The 16,526-nt window shown below is 32.8% G+C and overlaps 1 protein-coding gene across 7 annotated transcripts in view; it reads right to left on the reverse strand.

Moving 5' to 3' along the window:
- LOC117607823 (octopamine receptor beta-1R) overlaps window positions 1-16,526 on the reverse strand; it is a 120,239-nt gene that overhangs the window by 50,093 nt on the left and 53,620 nt on the right. The gene's annotated exons all lie outside the window — the stretch shown is intronic.

Raw genomic sequence — 16,526 nt, forward strand, 5'->3', positions numbered from 1 at the left:
GAGTATTTGTGAAATTGAAATTAATTTTAATATTAATTGAAATTAATATTTTTTGAATATTTATTTTAAGTGAATTCCTTTCCTAATTCCCTCCAAATATGAGCTTTCGTGATTGCATTTTCTTGTTTGAATACGTTTTTGTTTTGAAACTTTATTATGAGCTTTTTGACTGATTATCTCAGTTATTATTTTTCTCTTTCTTTGAGTACTTGTAAAATTGAAATTAGTATTTTTTGAATATTTATTACGAGTGAATTCCTTTTCTAATACCCTCCAATTTTCTTTATTTTACCAATTTCCCCACCTAAGGTTCTCATTTATCCAACAGACCCTACTGTTTATTCTTGAGAAATAGCCAGAAAAGGGGAATTCATATGTTTTCTACTTCTATGGAAGAAAATATGAATTTTCGTGATTGCATTCTCTTGTTCGTGTAAGTTTGCAATTTGAAATTTTATTATGAGCTGACTCTCAGTTATTATTTCTCTCTTTCTTTGAATATTTGTAATATTAAAATTAATTTTAATATTAATTGAAATTAATATTTTTTGAATATTTATTTCAAGTGAATACCTTTTCTAATTCCCTCCAATTTTCTTTATTTTACCAATTTCCTCACCTAAGGTTCTCATTTATCCAACAGACCCTACTGTTTATTCTTGAGAAATAGCTAGAAAAGAGGAAACGTTTCAACAGAAGTGAGATAACAAAAATTTCTCCGATCCACCTGCTATCCACGTTGAAAGATCCTCAAATTACTCTTCAATATCTAACGTGATCGGTTTAAATGTGACCAATGTAATTTTTCTGGGGTCACTCGAGACAAACGAACGTTATTTCAGCGAAATTACGAAATAGAGAGCCTCGATAATGGAATTGAGCTGCTATCTTGATAATTGTTTTCTACAATTATCTCACCTTCTGTTCAATGTAAAACTGAACATTCGTAATGTCGTTTTCAAAACGTTTTTGCAGTTACGAATGAAATGGAACGAAACGCACCATTAAAAGTATTTTTCAGTAATTAAGGTTTGGTAATTAGTATAATCAGAATTTACGTACATGTCACGAGGTCCTTTTAATTACTTCACTTTATTATTTGTATGAATATATATGCTTAAGGTATATCTCCTGCAAATCTACCGTATCTGTTATTTATAGCTTTGCATCAGCTGCGGAAGCGTAATTCTTTGATTTATTACCGTGTATCTGTCCAGAAATAACATTCATCTGTTGCAATATTTATTTAAATCTCTAATAAATCATGTCTAGTTTTCGCAGTATATTTGGAATAATAGTAATTAGATTGTTATTTCATTTAGACAAACAGAAATGTTAAGAAGGTGACATTTCTCGTCTCAAAATCATTAACTAAAAAAAAAGAATAATGATATTTTATCAAAAAAGCTGTCTTTAAAACAAAAAATTTCTCTACACATATAGAGTAACGTGTACAATTGTTAACCTTGTTTCCTAAAAAAGTAAGAAATATGTTTTTTAACTTCTGCATGGCGGACCATGGAGAAAGCCATAATTCTAATTTAACCCTTTATATATAAGTCCAAACAGAATTGTCATATTAATTTATAATTCCGCGTATACTGTGTTATATTCGTGATACAAAGCACAGCTGTAAATATAGACAGTAAGGATTTATATAATTCACTTTTAGGGTTGGAATCATTACGTCTTTTATTTTAAATTAATAATTCTCTGTGCAAGCTTAAAAATCCCTTAAGGTCCTCAAAGGATTGCTTCTGTACTTTATATTATTTTCATTTTCTAGATTTTACACTATCCCTTTAAAAATTATTCTTTTAATACATGAAACTCTTATTTTAAAAAATTATACATATAATTTCAGGTTAATGTTCTTGTATACATTTTGTAAATGTGGATCACACTGTTAACACTAGAACTATCGACGTTTGATGCACACTTATTTTAAGGTTGAAAATAATGTAGAAAATTAAATATGTAAAATAATGCATAATTTAATATACACGTCCATTCGTTATCTCAACAAAAATATCTCGATAAAATTTGTAATTTAAAATAAGAAACTCGAAACCAGTTAACGCATTATATTATGTTTTCTGCTTTTTTAGGAAGAGAGTCAATTATTACACAGGGGTTGATAACTGTATACGTTACCCTAATTCTACTTTGAGAATAAAAAATCCCATGAAAGCAATATAATTAACCATATTTGTCTGAACAAGTCAGACAGCAAAGAACAACATCCACGAAAGCAAATAGCCTGAACCTTTTACACTCCATTTACCCTCACAAAGGTCTATCCGACGTCACATTCCGCCATCCCTTCTGCACGAAATAACATTTACCGAACAAATTGTCCCTCGACTCCCATAATTTCACAGCTATTAAGGGGGATACATGCTAGTTTACTTCTCACCCTTTGAATGTCTTAACGACGGATACCACAATGTGTGTTTCAGTCAAAAGGAAAATTGCCCTTAATATACAGTGTATACTTTAGTTCATTGGACATAAAAAAATGTCTTAATTAAAAAAATTAAGAACATGTATTTTTGTAGAGTTTCCTGTTACCATCTCTTAAATAGATGAAAAAGAAAAAACTATGTAAGTACTCAATCATATTTCCTCCCCTGAGAACTCAAAAGTTCAATCCTCTACAAACACGTCCACCCTCAATTAACGTCAAGAGCAAGAGCCCATTAAAAATCGAGCGGAACAGTCCACAGACTGCAATCGATCATCGACAAACACTCGCAGACATCAAACCTACCCTATTCGCCTCTTCAGCAGCCACATAATTGCTAAATAAAGGGTGACGGAGGTAAAGACAAGAGATATTCGACGAGCCACCACGCGATACCATTTTAATTTATAATTTATGATCAAACAAAAATAAAGATTGATCATTAACTCTACTTTTGGAATTCTTTAAAATTTTTGAATACATTTGAAGAATAATTGTTATGAAATAGAAAATTAAATTAACATTGGGACTCTCTTCATGGTCCGCCATCCGGTGAAAGGGATGAAAGATGCTTTAAAAAAGTTTTCAAACTTTTTGAAAATTTATTTAAACTTCCATAGGCAATATTGACCTAATAACATATTATTAATTTGACAGATATAATTATTAAGAATTTTATCAAAATCCTAAAGCAAATTAATAAAAAATGAAAAAATATTAATTTCGGATCATTTTTCAGTAAATATTAAAATACAAAATTAAATAAAAATTGGGGTTCTCTCCCTGGTCCGCCAACAGAGGGTTAATTCCTTTATCATGAATTTATAATTATAGTTATTTCAACCAGTAGATTAACCATGTGTTACATTAAGAAAACACGACGACAAAGGGTTAACTATCGCGTCGCCCTTGAAACGGAATTCCAAACCGTGTCTAATATTCTCCAAAGAAGTCTCTAAACGGAGAGTGAATCACGACGAAGGCAAAACGAAGCCGAAAGCAGGGTCGAACAGAAAAAGAGAGGTCATCGAGCTCTGGAAATTTACTCCGGCTGTAATCTCGTCGTAACGGAGAAGGGACAATGTAATGGCTGTTACAATGATGCTGAGGACAATTTCGTGACGGAGGGGTGGTTTGATGGAAGGAAGTTAAGTCAAAGTGGAGAAACAGCAGTTTGAAGAAGAACGTTTAAAGAGAAGCTTGAAAAATGGTTACAAAGAGTTTAGAGGCAGAAAATGACTGCATGTTCATTTGAAATATCAATTCTGTGCAATGAATAAAAAGGAGATTCATACTTGTTTGTAGACAGAAAAATACTTTATAATTAATCATTGCATAAAAACATGTCAAAATGTAAGTTCGAAGGTTTGTTTATGAGAAGCCGGGAAGAGGGTCAGGTTTAGCCTTTGAAGCGTTACGAGGAGAAAACAAGTACAGGGGACAGGAACAATTGACCTGGTTTTCAGAGGGGTTGATATTTATTGAAATCCCGTATGCTTTCCTTAACCCACTACGCTGTCCTTCGAGGAGAAAAATGAATTCGAAATACGGGGACCTAATTGAACAAGGCCACTTAGGGACGTGTTGATCTATTTTCAAGAGAAATTTTATTGGAACTCGAGAAAATATTTCAAAAATAATAGAGTGAAGTAACTTCAATTAAATATCAATCTAATTATTGTATAATATACTTTCGTTATATTGATGTAGATGAAGCTGGAAAAGTGGAAAATTTTCCAAGCTTTCATTTGGAGTAGGGTGGAGAAATTAAAGAATATCATCTTTGAAAATCTTTGAAAATCGTTGAAAATCTTTGTGAAGGTAAATTATTCACGTAGCAAAGTATACTTTTGGTCTGAACCACTGATCCAGTGAAACGAGTCAATGGAACTCGAGACACCTGTAACTCCTAGTTCAATCACTGCTTCTAATAAAGTAAAACAAATAATTAATTAATACAGAAGCAATATAGAGCAAGAATCAGAACATGAAATTGAATTTTATATTTAAATTATAGCGCTTGAATAATGGAGCCTGGGTCAATTGTGTCCCAAATAAGGATATTAATCTAAAGTTAATTATATAATTTTTAAATAAAAGAGTTTTATATATTGGAAGAATAATATTTAAAGGAATAATGCAAAATTTAGAAAATTAAAATAATATGAAATAGAAAATCAAATTCAAATTGGGGCTCTCTTCATGGTCCGCCATCCGAGGGCTAATTAATAAAATTCACAAAATTATTTGGACTCTGTTTACTACTACGAAAAAATAAAATAAAATAGAATATTCATATCTACTGTAGCCTTCAAATGCTTTTTATATACCAGCATACGTAAGAAGAGTACTAAAATCGCAGTGACTTTGACAAATGATGGCAGACAACGTAGTTGTCGACGAGATTACGAGCGGCCTTGAGCAGTTTCCAGACTCTCCTTGATCTAAACTTTAAACATTTCGCACATGAGACGAACTGGCGGCATCTGCATGGATGTCTCTGTCCATTCCAAGAAGTTTGAATGATCGATCGAATATCGTTGGGGAGATGCTCGCAAATTACCCTTACAATATTGCACGCAATCATGAAACCAATTCGATGATGCTTCAAATCATAGATAAATTAAATCTAATATTGTTATAAATAAATAGAAAGCTTGTGTTCGTAATTATAATTATTTAAAATAATATTGAAAAGCATACGTTCTGATAATTTTAAGAAATAAAAATTAATATATACTATGTTCATTAAACAGGATTTTTTAAATTTATATTATTTACAATAATTTATATATTAAATAAATATTATGCTGTGTTAATTTATCACACAAGTTTCCAATATTAAAGTATTGAACGAGATCGATTTAAAAGAGAATTATTTATGAACGAAATACCTTTCGAGTAGTATAACCCAGTATCTGAACAGACAGTGGTGAGAGCGTTGCAATATTCAGCAGAATTGTCTACGTAAAGGCTTTTTAAATTGGTTACCGGCGAAAAGAACTTTAGATAGACTCTATCCAAGTAGTAAATCACAGGCGAATCGATCGAGGGGAGCCTTCTAAATGCATTACCAGCAAAGGGAACTTCGTTCAAGAAACATAACTCGATATCAGGACGGATAGTACGTCCGAGTTGCTTGCGTCTCATAGTTAAGTCGATTAGAAAAGTTTCACGGGTACGATGTAGGAGCTAAGATCTTCATTAAGTGACATAATCCTTAATCGAGGCAGATAGGTAGTCAAAATTTCATTCTTGATAGAACAGAATTATCTTAGGGCCGTTTCAAAACGCTCTTGTTACTGCGAGGAACTTTAATTAAGTGATACAGGTCAATATTTCAGCCAACACTATTCCCCTTTTCTTCAATGGAACTTATCGTTAGATTTTTGACCTTCAGTATTATTAGATGGATAGAATTTGGACTTGGAAACTTTTCTTGCGTCTTCGAGGACTTCTGACACCAGAGATCCGTCCGGAAGGTCGGCAACGCACGGAACTTAGGCTCTGCTCCCTCTGTTTCGAGTGAAACTTAAATTTTTGGACTTCTGTACCATTAGATGGATAGGATTTGGACTTATGAATTTTTTCTTCCGCTTTCTATACATTCCTATAGATGTCAAGCATCCGTCCGGAAGGTCGGCGACGCACGGTACTTAGACTTTGTACCCTCTTTCCCGAGTGGAACTTGGACTTTTGGATTTCAGTACCATTAGATGGATAGAATTTGGACTTAGAAACTGTTTCCTCTATCTTCAAAGTGTTCCCAGTATTATGCTTCCATACCAAGAATTCTTGGTGCTTAGACACTGTTCCTTCTACCTCGAGTGGAACTTAGGCCATTAGACTTCAGTACCATTAGATGAATAGTATTTGGACTTAGAGATTGTTTCCTTTGTCTTCAGGGTCTTCTTGGTATCATGCTTCCATACCAAGAATTCTTCCGGAAGGTCGGCGACGCACGGTGCTTAGACACTGTTTCTTCTGCCTCGAGTGGAACTTAGACCATTAGATGAATAGTATTTGGACTTAGAGATTGTTTCCTTTGTCTTCAGGGTTTTCTTGGTATCATGCTTCCATACCAAGAATTCTTCCGGAAGGTCGGCGACGCACGGTGCTTAGACACTGTTCCTTCTACCTCGAGTGGAACTTAGACCATTAGATGAATAGTATTTGGACTTAGAGATTGTTTCCTTTGTCTTTAGGGTCTTCCTGGTATCATGGTTCCATATCAAGAATTCTTCCGGAAGGTCGGCGACGCACGGTACTTAGACTCTCTGTTCCCTTTTCAGTACCCAATTTCTATTATTCACGTCTTGAGTAGCTCCAAGTCCTCACAAAGTTAAATTCAAATCATCGAATACAAGTATCAAAGGGAAGAAAAAAGCTTTGTAAGATTGAGTTGGCGCAACAAACACTACTTAAGCGAAATTCGATAACATGGTGGACAACGCATCGAGATCGTAACTTTCACAGTCGAATTAACTGAGTGGAAGTTCGAAAACCGGCTTGGAAAAAGTTCAGCAAAGTAGTACAAGTCGCTATACGAGCATCCAATGCATCGAAACTGTTGTAACTCTCGGCGGGATCAGCCGGGAGGGAAAAGTCCTCGGGATCCACCACTTGCGAGGCAAAGTTTTTTCTTTAAGTAGTATAACTCGATCCTATAGCAGACCACACGTCCGCTTCCAAGAGAATGAGGGAACTTTTTAATTGCAGACATTGTTTGCGATTCTCTGTCGTAATATTTCGTTCAACAGACACTTTTACGACCCGACAGATTTTCAACTTTTTATTTTATCCAGAGTAGGAATGTTAAGGAGTAGAAGAAGGTTCTCGTTGAAGAATACTAATACCAAAACTTGAATCGCTATTCAATTTTTGATGAAACTTCAAAAACTCTGTATTTTAAATTTTGAAATTCAATGCTGCTAAATTGCAATATTAATAGAATATTAGAATTGCAATATTAATGTATATTATTATATATTTTTATGATAATTGAAAATTCAGTAGTAGAGGTCAATAATAAAAGTTCCACTGTCTTAATTATTTCGTCTGATAATTTTTAGAACTCTATTTGAAAGAAAAAAAAAAAGAAAAAATAGAAAACTTGCTCTTTTTGTCAGTTTCATCGATAAAAATTATTCATTTTAATCCTTATCCTTCGAAAATGAACATCGTTCGATGGAGGCAAGGGGGTTAATGATTTCTGTTCGACAAGCACGCGAAAATGGGACATCATTCGTGGACACCATCAGCAGATAACGATACCACGAACACGGAGACAATGAATGCAACGAGATTCGCAGAGGCATCCTTGATTAATGGCCGTGATAACGGTGACAATAAGAACGATCGATCCGAATTGTCTACGCTGGAACTGGAACAAGCCGAAACGCTCGGCAACGCCTCCGATGAGATCAAAGAGACAACGCCTGAAGATAATTCCGTTTGAGAATTAAACCGAAGTTAAAGGAACAAACGAAAGGAAACTCGAGCAACCATCTTCCTAAACGGGACTTTCATGTTGAATAGAGTATAATCATTTAACATAATGATTTTGTTAAGATTTCAGCATTTTGTTGAATTCATTTGAAAGGTCATTATCAATAAAATATATTAAGATAATTGAGAGGGTACACCTATCAGATAGAGTTGAACATTATTTCAAATAATCTTCTGATACATATTTTCAATAAATGAAAATATTTTCAAATCAGAAACAATGAAAATTTATTTATAGATCTTTTAATAAAAATATATTATTTGAAAATAGCAAATAATATTTTAATTAGACATTTTTATTTCGAATAAATTTCAGTTTTCCTGTTATCTTCAAATAAATAATTGAATTTTTTATTATTCAAATATGTTTTTACTCGAGATAAAAATTTATTTAAATAAATAATTTATTTCGTGATCTTTAATATTTTCAATTTAGCCAAAATTTCTGTCAGAAGATTATTTCAAATAATACCCAACTCTGCTGTAAAACAGGTTCAAAAAATTGATTTATTTACTCTTTTAAAGTTTGAAGTAATATATAAAATGCCATGTCAAAGGGATGTTTCAAAATTTAGATCTTCGACAAAGTTATAACACTTTATAGCACTTTAAGCTTCTTTTACGTTTTTCTCGAAACTATGTGTTTTGAAATGGCCGATATAAAATCTCCGGAACGATACTTCCGGTTTCTTTCAAACTTTCAGGAAATATTCTCTATAAAATATTCTACGAAGCAGCATAGGATTTTTTCGACATTCAAATTATTTAACAATTAAGGATAGTTTAAAGTTGATTTTTTAAGTAAAAATAGATTTTTCGTCTTCAAAGTGTCACCATTTTTATAATTATGAAAATTTTTAAAAAATTCTATGCTACATTGTGAATAATACTTCCTATTTATAAATCAAACAGAATTTTTTATTTTAGGCATTCCAATTCGATTTTCTAAGTTTCAAAGTTAATGAATAACTCTTCCATTTTGCAATATTTCTAGTTTTAAAAATTAGAGAATAAAATCGAAAATTATATACATATGTTTTTTCCAAGAAGATGTTTGTTTTTCACTTATTGTTAGTCATTACTTATAAAAAAATTCCACAAGAAAGTCGATTTTTCGACACTTTCTTATAGATACTTTTAATATGAATATTAGATAAAAGAAGACTAATAAATTTACCATTAATTTTCCTTTCTTTTTAAAAGAAATATTGTTCATACAAAATTAGAAACAACATATTATCTAAACAGAAATTGCCAAGGAATGTAAACTTATTTGCAGAATAAACCAGTATCAATTAATGTCTTAATTATCCCTGAATTAATGTACATCAATTAGCAGAAAGCATCTCGAGCAAATATTGAGGGAAATAAATTGCATACCTTGGATCTAAAATGTTTAAACAGCTCGACTAAGTGGCTTAAAGCTCTTAAAGACTTTGAAGACCGTGAAAGCCATCAAAATCTTAATCCTTTGAAATTAATCTTAACACTCTTGCCATTCAGATATTGATTAAAAGTTGACTAAAACTTTGACGAACTCTCAACTTCTCAACTCCTCCAAACCCTTATCTTCAAAATACAATAAATCTTTGAACTTTTCAAATTCTCGTACAATCTCAAAGATAACAGGTCTGGATAATCTTAAAAACTTCATAAATCTTTAGAAAAGAAAGGTAGAAAATGATTTGTAACCTCGGATAATATATTTGAACGATTGGATGCGAGTTTTTATAAAAATAGTAAAAATGGAGTTACTTAGTTTTTCCATCCAACCCTTTAGTTAAAAATTAAAATAAAATAAAACTTGCAACATTTTCAGCACGATGTTACATAAAATGTTTAGTATAAAAAATTTAAATAATGAAAAGTTCAAGACACCTGTAAAGTATTTAAATGTTTAGAAACGTCGAATGGTGGAAGGGGTTAAAAAAACGTAGGGCAATCGAGGAGACAAGGGTGAGAGTTTAAAAGGTCCCATCGGTTTATCACCTTGCACCACGCGAAGCACAATTTCAGCGGATGTGTTTCATCCAGATAATCCGTGTGACTCGTGGTGCAAACACGGGCCAGGTCAAGAGAAAGGGCGCAGCCGAACTCGGTCAAGTTGGTATTTTTCGAGCGGAAGGGGATGGTTACCGAGGGGGTGAACCGGGAAACGAGACACGCTGGTCGGCCTGCTATCGGTAGCGATGGCCACTCGATTCTCTCTTACAAATTTTCAACTAATTCTTAATTTTTCCAAAAATCAATAAATCTTCAAATAATTCGTGTTTATTTATTTTTAATAAATACTACAGTACTCTCGTTATATTGCCACGTGAGTGACTTAACTTTTGTATGGATTTTAAAACATACCAGTGCCACCCTTTCACTATCAAATTTTATAAAGGTGATACCTTTCTATTTTCCTTTCTCCTTCAAATGAGAGTTTGTAAGTTAATCTTCAAATAATTTATTTCATAAATCTTTAGAAAAAAAAGGAAAAAGATGATTTATAACCTCGGAAAAATCTTCAAATAATTCAGGTTTATTTATTTTTAATGAACACTACAGTAGAAATTAATAATACTACAGTGGATTCTCGTTATATTGCCATGTGAATAACTTGATTTTCATATGGATTTTAAAGCACACCAGTGCCACCCTTTCACTGTAAAATTTTATGAAAGTGATCCCTTTCTCCTTCAAATGAAAGCTTAGAAGTTTGATAAATTTTCTAATCTACAACCTCGCCAGAGACAATATAACGAAAGTCTACTGGAGGTATTAAATTATTGTACAAGTTTGTACAAGGATTCGAAGGTACTTAAACCCATCGCTAACCATTACCATCTTTTTTTCCGATACTTTGTTCGCCCACATTGCTCCACGACCGCCCACCCACGTGGCCCTGTACATTGCTGTGTCAAGTTCGTCTGGATGTTAATCGATACATCGCGAACCCTCTTGTTTCATTGCTACCAACCCCTCTCGTAACCTTTGTACCCCTATCTCGCTTCCTTTTCAAGCTTTTTGCATCTCGTAAAGCGATAAGGAACGTCCGGACGGAAGAAGATACATGTTTCTTTAAAATTTTCTTAAAATACCTCTTCACCTCAAGGGACCGATAAAATGTAATTTGTATTTTTATTGAAATATTTGAAAATAAATAGGGATCTGAATAATCGTCCATATAGAAATTACTAGTTAATAATAGTAATCGCAATAGTAATATGGTGGATGTTTAGAAGTGTTAATTGAATGGCGGACCATGGAGAACGCCACAATTTTAATTTAATTATGTAACTCATATTAATTTCTTCGGATTAAAAATTATACTTGTATTTGTTTTTAAATGTGGATCACGATTGACCCAGGCTCCACTGTTCAAGGGTTGAATAATAAAATCTAATTATCCTTCGTAGCCTGAATACTTTTCGTTCCAAACAAAATTATAATTTATTATGTAAGAAACGCATCATGTTATACATTCTAATTTTCAAGGAAAAGAGTCAATCATTATATAGAGATCAATAACTGTATACATGTTATCGACAATGTATGAAAAGCAGGCATTGTATAGAATGCCTAGGCAATATATAGAATGCCTAGTGTTTTGGGGCAAAGTATGAAATATCTGAATGATTTTAATATTATATAAACTTTCCCTAGGCATAATTATTCTAAAAGTTAATAAAATAAGAAAAAATCCTAAGAGGTCTTCAATTAAAAATTTTAATTTAGGAGAATTCTGATCGCAATTACCTACTTACGTATTCCATACAATGCCTGCTTTTCGTACGTTGTCATTAACACACGTTATCCTACTAAAGTACAAACAAAGGACAAAAAGTTTTAGAAAAAAAATTCCTAAAACTCATCTGAGAAAGTTCCCTTAAACGTAAAACCGAAACCAATAAAGGTCTCATGGTTTACGTATTCCATGAGACAGGGGAGGAGAAACTCGTCTCTCTCGTCACCGTTCAACTAGGATTCCTTCTAGCCAACCTGCTGAAACATTTATTGGACACGTCCATTGTACTTCTTGTTAGAGAGTGTTATCACGTATTTCGAGCGAACGGATTTCCGTGAATTCGTCGGACAGCCGTAGCCCCTAGACGCCCACGCAACACGCCACAGAACAATGGACGAAGATAAACCGTAGCATATAAATGTCAAATTTGGAAAACGAAGGTGCCAAGATAGTTTTCACGCGAAAAACACCTCGCCTTTCGACTTTTTTTCTTGCTTAGCTGGAAAACTGTTCGTTCGGTTCGGAATACATACATTTCTAAAGAGGCTAGGAACGCGGGTGAATATGCAACTCGCGTAGAAATATTTCTTCGGTAGACATTGGCGGAAAGGTGTAGGTTGCATAAAAAGGAAGCGAGGTATCGTAAACATAAACGGTATAAAAGTATGAAGTCAGGAATAACGTAAATTTTTTGTTATAATAGTTCCACAATTCGTCGACCTACCAGAATAAACTTTCCTTCTTTTCCTTCTTAAGTTTTTAATTTTTCACTTATTTTATTACCCTCTATTTGTTTGTCTCGTTTTAATAATTGTTTCTCGGAAATAAATGTAAGAAATGTATTCATTTTGAAAATGTGATTGATAGCTACAAATCATGACAGGAATAAGGCAATTAATTAATTAATAATTATAAAGGAGGAAAAGAGAAATTCATATGAATCTTTAATTCACAAAATTAAAATTTCAACTTTTGGAAAATTCTATTAATTTTTATTAATTTATTAACATTAAATAAGGTGGCGTAAAGCAACAACTTTCCAACATAAATTATTACTATGAGGAGATGTTGCCATATTTCCATTCTTGTTTTATAATATTTTGAATTAAATTGTTAACAACGTATGTACATGAAAAATAAAATATTTTTAACATTTTATCTGTGAACTACAAATGAATTTTAATTTTCAAAATTATAATATTTATTTTCTACTGATTGGTATTGTATGAAAATTCTTATGAATAAGCATAGGCAAACCCCTCTCACCCCATGTCATTGGAAATGTATCGAACTTCCTTAATTCAAAATTAACGTAATTAATGCAGACGGTATTAGGATGGAATTTATCGAATTATCGATATTTCCGGTGAGAAATTCCAAACAAAATTAGAAAAACCTTTGTATTTCTGCTGAGAGGTCGATAGGATAGGAATATATTCAACACCCTTAAATTGGATGGACCGATACGGTCACGGGGTAACATTTCATTTTGTTCGATGTCTCGATAGGAATCGAGTACTTTCCACTCGTGAAGTCCGTGTGCAGCTGAAGTGTATTGCATTCGATTCCACTAAATTTGCTGCCAGCCTCGAATTTAGCTTCGTCTCCATTCTCACCCACACTATTTCACATTGGTTTGATAAAATATTCGAACATGATAATTTCATCGAATATCTTCTGCGATATCTCATTTTTATATAAATATTAGAATTTTATATAGTGGGAATTTAAAACTACACCTACATATTTGAATACTTCAAAAATTTCTGATTTCTAATTTCTAATTCTAATTTCTAATTTTCAAGATACTTTTAAATTTCTAATTTCTAATTCTAATATCTAATTTCTAATTTCTAATTCTAATATCTAATTTCTAATTTCCAAGATACTTTTAATTTTCTAATTTCTAATTCTAATATTTAATTTCTAATTTCTAATTTCTAATTTCTAATTTCTAATTCTAATACCTAATATCTAATTTCTAATTTCTAATTCTAATACCTAATACCTAATATCTAATTTCTAATTTCCGCGAAATTCTTAAATTTCTAATTTCTAAGAAAATTTCTAATGAAAAAGTCCTTTTAAACCATTTCATTATATTTTAATAAAAATGGCATGTAACTGTAAAATTGAAGATTTTGAAGATCATTTTCAATCAGTCAAACATCAAGAACACTGAACATTCAAATTTCGATCGATCAATAAACCCCAATGCGATCAGCATTGTTCGTTTCGCTACATTTGCGTTCGTCAAGCGTGCTGCAGTTAGATGACCCGGGGTTATTACTGCTTTGCGGGAACAATTAGGTATTAGCGAGCCTGCGGGGGCAATAATGTGACACAGAGGATCACACACGCGCAGGTACAGATCACTGGGTAATGATGATGCGATAAATTGCGTTAATATTCCTCAGCATTGATAGACGCGAATTCGTCTTCTGTCAATGGACTGACAGTTGGCTCTTGCTTACTATTCGTATGATTATCACAGGTCAAATATATGTAGAGAGTACTTGTTCAAAAAATCAAAGAATAATAATTATAAATTATTAAATTGGCATATTTTGATAGAGGCCAGGGCGAAACTCCCAAAATACTAATTAACCCCCTCATTAAATTTTATCTTAATAAAAGTAAAATAAAATTTAGGAAAAAATTCTGAATAGAAACTATTAAAATTAAATAGTACTAGAATAGTACTAAAGGATTTGGCCCACCCCCACCCTAAAATAATTTTAATTAGGTCAATGCCTTTTGACATTTAATATTATTTCCCACTGTGCCCCAGTTTTTCACCAATTCTTACATTGGATGTCAGAAATGGATTGGGAAAGGAAACAAGAGCGGATGACCAGAGGGCTGATCCCAAGACGATAACCGTGATACGGCGAAGAAAAAATAAAAAATTGAGTTTCCAATAAGAGGAAAAGTAATGGAGAAAAACGTCAGACGTTTGCGACACAGTGTAAAGACTGGGGGAAATCTAGCGAGGAATAAAAACATTGTTAGAAAGAGTGAAGAGTGTTCGAAAGATGAAGACAAGGGGGATATTCGAGGACAAATGTCACAGCGGGATAGCCAAGTACGGGATTAGGACATCTCTAGACCCAGTAATAAAGAAGAATCGTGGAAATGGAGTGTCAACGGACTAGCACTGGTGAAATGGACATGGTATAAAAGATCCTTCTACAAGGCAAGACTTAAATTTCATTCCTGATAATAGTGGCACTCCATTTTTCACAGATTTTTATAAAGTCTCTCTGGATTATAATACACATTTGAAATGGATTTGAAATTATAAAAATTATTAGAGCTACTATTTATTATTATAACTTCTCTAATTTACTTTTTGATTATGACATTCTTTTTGCAAACCTATATGTAGGGGAGGATGGGGTAAAATTGCGAATATTATTTTTTGCTTCATTTTACTAATGCATGCTGGTTTTTATTATTATGCCATCTCTCCATATCGGTAGGAGAGTGGACATTAATTAAAACAGTGGAAAATTAAAATGAAATAAAAATTTCACAAGCGTAGCTAACTTGTAATATTTTCACATCATATATTAATAAACTGAAACTTTAATAAAAGTGAGAATTGCATGAAAAGTAAATTTTTACATTTCAAACACATTAAATATATCATAACGAGTTTTTTAACTTTCAGACGGCGGACCATGGAGAGAGCCACAATTCTAATTCAATTCTATACTTCTATACTATATTATTTCTATATTATTACTTCTATACTCTATAATTCTGTACTAAATTTTACACTATCCCTTTAAAAATTAATCTTCCAATACATGAAACCCTTTCGTTTAAAAATTATACATTTTCCTATTTTTCGTTATTGTACAAGAAATAAAAAATTCGTATTTATTTTCTTTTAGGGTATCCATCTTACCCCATCCTCCCCTAATCTTAATACATATTAAAGAAAAAATTCTCACATCATATTGATTATTTAATTCTTCTCTACGTATATACTGATTTATCGATTGGAAGAAATAGTATTGATCTTCGATGTGCAAGGTGTACCATTATGAAACTTAAACAGCCACTTAACAGAAGTTTCGCAAACTCGTTAAAGTACCCGGTACTTACGCAACGATCGATTTTCGGTGGTTAAATTCATTATCAAGCAAGAATACAAACCCCTCGACGTTTAATTAAACGTCGAAGCATCTAATAATAGATCAGACGTTACGTAATTCGTCGAGGCAGGTGGCTAATTTTGGCCACCTTACACGATCCACGATGATACACTTTGCTCTGGAATAGATTGCAACGGTGCACGATTCACAATCGTGCCGAGAATTTCTAATTATAAACTACCCAAGTTGTGCATTCAGCTTTTGTTTCCCTCCGATCGTGCTAACACACCCCTGTAGTCCTCCCTCTGTACGGTTCACCCATTCGACTGCATTAAATGCATTCGATGCACTTTTGGACGGCTAAGACAATAACAATTCAATTTTTCATCTTTTCATTATTATTTTTCAAATTTTTGTTATTACTAATGGTAATAATGCTTAATGGTAAGATGAAGTCTCGTTAACGAAGATTCGCACGAATCCCTTCCTGTTTGCTAATACACGTGCAATGATCGATGGAAATGAGTCAGCCGCTCTTTCCTACATAGGTAAATAGGTTAGCGGCATTGAGCGTGCGCCTTTAAGGCTGCTTTACTCTTCCTTACGAGCCGCTTAGCGAATCGATAGCGAGAGAAAGCGAAATGTCTTCCAACGAAAACGATGAATCCCTACAGGTGCACTTGTAACCAACCATCCCCTTATTTTTACACCCTTCCAC

Source organism: Osmia lignaria, chromosome 5 (assembly GCF_051020975.1).
Source record: "Osmia lignaria lignaria isolate PbOS001 chromosome 5, iyOsmLign1, whole genome shotgun sequence".
Taxonomy (NCBI): Eukaryota; Metazoa; Arthropoda; class Insecta; order Hymenoptera; family Megachilidae; genus Osmia; species Osmia lignaria.